Genomic DNA, 6342 nt, shown 5'->3' on the forward strand with positions numbered 1-6342 from the left:
AAAAAAGGGGTCCTGGCCAGAACACATCAGGGATATCCCCGTGGGTGGTGGTTTTAAGTAAATGTCACCATATCTCTATAATCAGCTCGCTAGAGTTTTACTCTGGAAACTCCCTACAGGTCTTGGCTTTAGGCTCTTCCTTGCAAACTCCACCATTAAGCACTGTGAAAACAATCCCAGTTCTGGGTTCTGGCGCTGTTTGTAAAATTAGCGTTTCCATTGTTTGAGCCGAGGGCTGAAATCAGTGTAGCAGTATTTGATTATGATCTAAAGCATCACATGTGATAGTGAATAAAGTGATAGTGAAATCCTTTGGGGAAAAAAAAAAAGTTGCAAAAGGGTCCTGGATCTGGTGCTGGACTGCCACCGACCCTTGACTGGACCAACAGACATATCAGGAGAAGAAGTGCTTGTTGAGGGATGCCTGGGTCTTTGGGGAGTCCCCATGCAGACCCCAGGATGGGCGGGACTGGCTATAAAAGTTGTAGCAGAGGGATCCCTGGGTGGCGCAGCGGTTTGGCGCCCACCTTTGGCCCAGAGCGCGATCCTGGAGACCCGGGATCGAATCCCACGTCGGGCTCCCGGTGCATGCAGCCTGCTTCTCCCTCTGCCTGTGTCTCTGCCTCTCTCTCTCTCTCTCTGTGTGACTATCATAAATAAATAAAAAAAAAAAATTAGAAAAGTTGTAGCAGAGCCTGTTTGTGGTGGTGCTTTTGGAAACTGGAGGCCTTGGTGGGGGCAAGGTGAGGGTTTGCGGGGAGATGGCCACTAGGGTGGCCATTGCAGGGTGGCTGGTGTCCCTTCTTACCTGGCAACTCAGGACTATGTGCCGTTTCTTCCTGTTGGCTGAATCACTCATTCTTTCCATGGGTATGTATTGTTTACCTTGTAGATGACAAACACTTGAACTTGCAGGCCACAAATCAGAGATGCTCTTTTGTCTTCTCCAGATAAGAAGCTCCTGTATGGAGACCGAGACACTGGGCATCTCTCCCTGCCTTTCTGCAAACCAAGGGTGCAAATTGGTTTTGAAATACCACAGTGACACTAGAAACAACCGTAGAGATTGGCCATTCTTTGAACTGGTGAGTTATTCACTTAGTCCTTTCTGTGCTCCTGTAGCCTCAAAGGATGGGGCCATCCTGCCCCAGCACCGTTCAAGGCCTGAAGCCTGCCCTGCTCAGCTGTGGCTGTGACATGTCCACAGCTTGACCCAGCAGATCAAGGCTTTCTGCTTCCCGCCACCCTTGGTGCTCTTTCTTTCTTCTTTTTTTTTTTTTTATGATAGTCACAGAGAGAGAGAGAGAGAGGCAGAGACATAGGCAGAGGGAGAAGCAGGCTCAATGCCCCGGGAGCCCGATGTGGGATTCGATCCCGGGTCTCCAGGATCGCGCCCTGGGCCAAAGGCAGGCACCAAACCGCTGCGCCACCCAGGGATCCCTTTGGTGCTCTTTCTCTTTCTGTGTCAACCTCCCCTTTTCTCTGTGCACCTCCAACCCTCCCTCCCTCCCCTGTCACTGGCTGCCAGATAGCTAGCTTTCCTCTTCCCTCTTTTCCTTCCTTCAACCCATATTTTCTGGTGGCTAAGCCTGGGAACTAGATGATTATAGAACAGTGAATAAAACAGACCTGCTCCCTGCCCTCAGGGTGCCTTCGGTTTAGAGGCTCCTTTGCTGCCAGGCTGACCAGAGCCACAATGGCTCCAGTATCTTGCCTCCCTCTTATTCATAGAACTTAGGGCTGGGAGGGACTCCTTCACCAGCCCCTCTGGTACACACACACACACACACACACACACACTCTACTTCCTAGGTCTTTTCCCCCTTTCCACTATGTAGCTTTTTTCTTAAGAAATGTGTCTTTTTAAGTTGGTGTTATTTGGAATCTTTGTTTTTATGTTTAAATCATGTAACTAAAATATTCAGTTTAGAAAAAGTATAAAAATAGTGGCCAGAATAGACATCACTAGCCATCTCATCTTCTCATGTAGAGACATACCTTGTTTTAGTGTTTGGGGTATATACCTTTAATTTATCACAATTTACTTAAAGTACCTTATTCTCCTGATGTCGTCAAGATTTGCTCTTTGGCTTTAAGCAGTTTGGTGGTCCTGGTGGTGATGTTGTGTGTACTCCTATGTGAGATTCTTTTAGCTTCTTTGGATCTGTGTTTTGATGTTTTTCATTATTTTTGGAAAATATTGGCTCCTTTGTTTTTAAGTATATAATATTCCATCCCATTTTCTCTTTCTTCTCTGTCTGGGAAACTAATCACATCTGTAGAATATTTTATATTATCATATGGCTATCTGGCTATTGGATGCTATGTGCTGGTTTCTTCTTACTATTATTAATGTAATTATTATTATGTCTCCTCATGTTTCTGTTTCCTATTGCCCAGTCTTCAAGTTCACTGCTTCTGTCCTCTGCAGTTTTGAGTCTACTGATGAGCCCAGCACAGAAATTCTTTACCTCTGATATTATGTTATTTTATTTCTAGCAATGGACTCTTTCTTAGAGATTCCATTTCTCTGTTAAGATTTTTCATCTGTTCGGGCATCCTGTCTAACTTTTTCATTCAGGTTTTTAACATATTGTAGTCAGTGTCTCTAATTAATAGTTCTAATGGGCCATTGTACAGTTCAGTTATGATAATTATTTTATCTTTTGACAATTTATTGTTTTCTCTTGCCTTTGTAATTTTTTAATCAAATGTTTGGCACCATGGGTAGAATTGTAGAGAATGAGATAAATAGTATTGACACCTAGACATGGACATGCTTCTTTTTGAGTGAGGCTGTCAGTATGAGTTGAGTCAGTCTAGTCAGGAATTGTGATTAGGTCATACTTTATTGTTGCCACTGTTACTTTCCAGGGACTACAGGCTTCAAATTCCTCCTTTGAGGGAGTGCACTTTTCTTGCGTGTTGGAGGGTGTCAGGGAGGGTTTCCCTTTGTGTTCATGCCCCCCTACCCTGTTTATGTCTCTTCCTAAATCTGGCAAGTTTGTAGCTATGGTTTAGTCCATTTTCAGTCCTGCTTTCTTTCTTCTCTCCCCCCCCCTTTTTTATATTAAAGATTTTATTTATTTATTCATGAGAGACGCAGAGAGAGAAGCAGAGACGTAGGCAGAGGGAGAAGTAGGATTCCCATGGGGAGTCCGATGTGACACTCGATCCCAGGACCCCAGGATCATGACATGAGCTGAAGGCAGACGTTCAACCAGTGAGCCACCCAAGTGCCCCTCTTTCTTCTATTCTTCTGGGGCTCTAATGGCATGAATCTTTTGTTATAGTTTCATGGATCTCTCAGGCTTCATTCGTTTTGTGTGTGTGTGTGTGTGCGCGCACGTGTGTGTGTGTATAGTTTCATTTTTTGCTGTTTTTTGTTCTGATTGGGTAATTTCTCACTTTTTTCCCCCTATTTTTCTGTCTTCTGGTTCATTCTCCTTTTTTCCTCTCATTCTGCTGCTGCTGAGTCCACTCCACTAAGGTTTTTATTATGGTTATTATATTTTTTAGTTCTAAAGTTTTTATTTAGTATTTATGTTTTATTTCTTTGCTAAAACATTTTATCTACTGAGGGTATTCACTTGTTTCCTTTTATTTTTTTTTTAAGAGTTTATTTATTTATTCACGAGAGACATAGAGACATACGCAGAGGGGAGAAGCAGGCTCCCCTCAGGAAGCCCAATGCAGGCCTCGATCCCAGGACCCCGGGACCACAACTTGAGCCCAAGGCAGAGGCTCAGTCACTGAGCCACCCAGGTGCCCCTCTATTCACTTGTTTCAAGAATGTTCATAATTCCTCATGGAGGCATATTTATTATGATTGTTAAAATCTTTTTCAGATAAACGTGTCTGTCATCTCAGTTTTGGCATGGATTACTTGTCTTTATATTTTACTTTCATTTAGTGTGGGATCTTCCTGGTTTTTGGTATGAAGAGTGATTTTCTGAAACTTGGACATTTTTAAATTATATCCTGGGCATACAATTTTACTTAAGCATTTTGTTTTAGTTGGCTTTTTTTTGCAACAGTTCCGGCAACGAGGTGGACAATACCTTGTTCCTGCCCAGTAGAGACAGATGTACAGGTTTCCCATTTGGCACCCAAGTCGGGGAGCCCTTCATTGCTGCCATGCAGGGTAGAGTTCCAATTTCACATGTGGTCTCTGCTGATACTATCATGGGGGCTGCCTCAATATGCTGGGTAATGGGGAAACTCTCAACCTCAGTAGACTTCCTCTGATACCACCAATGAGAATGGGAACTCCCCATTATTGTTAAGTGGAGGCAGAAGTCCTGGCTTTCCACATGGCCATGCTGACACTGACAAGGGCCCTGTTTCTTACTGGGGGGTGAATGTCCCAACTCCTTCTTTGGCCTTACCTGATACAACCACAGCAGGGGTGTTAGGCCCCTAATTAATAGGCTCATTAGGGTGGAAGTGCAGGCTCCTGACTTGGCCTTTGCTTGCCTTGGTGGGTATGGGACTATAGTTGTTCTATGGTTAGTTAGCTGTAATTGATTGGTTATTGTCTTTGGGGGGGGGGTGAGTAAAAAAATTAAACATTTAATAACAAATTCCTTATATTTGTACAGCTTACAATTTTTAACATTTTATTTTAATCTCCATAAAGTTAATATACAGTGTTCTATTAGTTTCAAGTATATAATATAGTGATTTAACAATTCAGTACAGGGGATCCCTGGGTGGCTCAGTGGTTTAGTGCCTGCCTTTGGCCCAGGGCATGATCCTGGAGTCCCAGGATCGAGTCCCATGTCAGGCTCCTGGCATGAAGCCTGCTTCTCCCTCTGCCTGTGTCTCTGCCTCTCTCTCTCTCATGAATAAATAAATAAAAAAATCTAAAAAACCCCAAAAAATTCAGTACAGTACTCAGTGCTCATCATGATAAGTGTATTCCTTTTTTTCTTTTTTTTTTTTTAATATTTTATTTATTTATTTATGAGAGACACAGGTAAGGGGAGAAGCAGGCTCCATGCAGGGAGCCTGACGTGGGACTTGATCCTGGGTCTCCAGGATCACGCCCAGGCTGAAGGTGGCGCTAAACTGCTGAGCCACCCAGGTTGCCCGATAAGTGTATTTTTAATCCCCTTTACCGTTTCATCCCTCTACCTACCTTCCCTCTGATAACTGTTCTGTATAGTTAAATGATTGTTTCTTGGTTTGTCTCTTTGTTTTTCCTTTGTTTTGTTTCTCAAATTTCACATATGTGTAAGATCATATGGTATTTGTCTTTCTCTGATTGGCTTATTTCTCTTATTATACTCTCTAGGTCAATCTATCTTGTTAGAACTGGCAAGATCTCATTCTTTTTTATGGCTGAGTAATATTCCTCTGTGTGTGTGTGTGTGTGTGTGTGTGTGTGCGCGTGTGTATCACATCTTCTTTATCCATTCATATATCACACTTGGGGTGCTTCCATAATTTGGCTGTTGTAAATAATGCTACAGTAAACATAGGAGTGTACTAATCCTTTTGAATTCGTTTTCTCATATTCTTTGCGTAAATACCAGTTGTGCAAATACCCAGTAGTGTGGGTTGCTGGATCATATGGTAGTTCTATTTTTAAATTTTTGAGGATCCTACCTACTGTTTTCCACAGTAGCTGCACCGTTTTGCATTCCCACCAAGAGTCACCACGGTTCCCTTTGTTATCTAGAATGAGATGGAAAGAAAAAGAAACCTCAGTTCTTTTCACTGCCATAGTAAAGAATTACAGGACAGCAAAATGAAAATAAAGCAAAACAAAGTTTTAGTCAAGTGCACTCCAAGGGAGGAGCCAGCCAGTCAAGAAAGACAATGGAAAACATTCCCCTACAGCCACAGTTTTCTACCTTTATTCGAGTAAATCAAATACTTTTTAGTATTGCATTTTAATTTTTCCATTGGCTTTTTAGCTATACCTTTGTGTATTTTTTTTTAAATGAGTTTTCTTTAAGGATTTACTATATCTCTTCACAGGTGAATAAATTAATACTGTACTACTTCGCTTAAAAATACGAAACTTCTTTTTTTTTTTTTTAAGATTTTATTTATTTGAGAGATAGAGCGAGCGAGAAAGCACAAGCTGGAGGGAGAAGGATACTCCCTACTGTTCAGGGAGGGAGGACTCTGGGATCATGACCTGGGCCAAAGGCAAACACTTGACCAACTGAGCCACCGAGGTGCCCCAAAACTTCTTTTTTTAAGTTGGCTCCATGGCCAGCACGGAGCCCAACATGGGGCTTGAACTCACAGCCCTGGGATCAAGCCCTGAGCTGAGATCAAGAGATTGATGCTTAACAAACTGAGCCACCCAAGTGTCCCGAAAAAAAGAAA

Source organism: Nyctereutes procyonoides, unplaced genomic scaffold, assembly GCF_905146905.1.
Source record: "Nyctereutes procyonoides isolate TBG_1078 unplaced genomic scaffold, NYPRO_anot_genome, whole genome shotgun sequence".
NCBI lineage: Eukaryota > Metazoa > Chordata > Mammalia > Carnivora > Canidae > Nyctereutes > Nyctereutes procyonoides.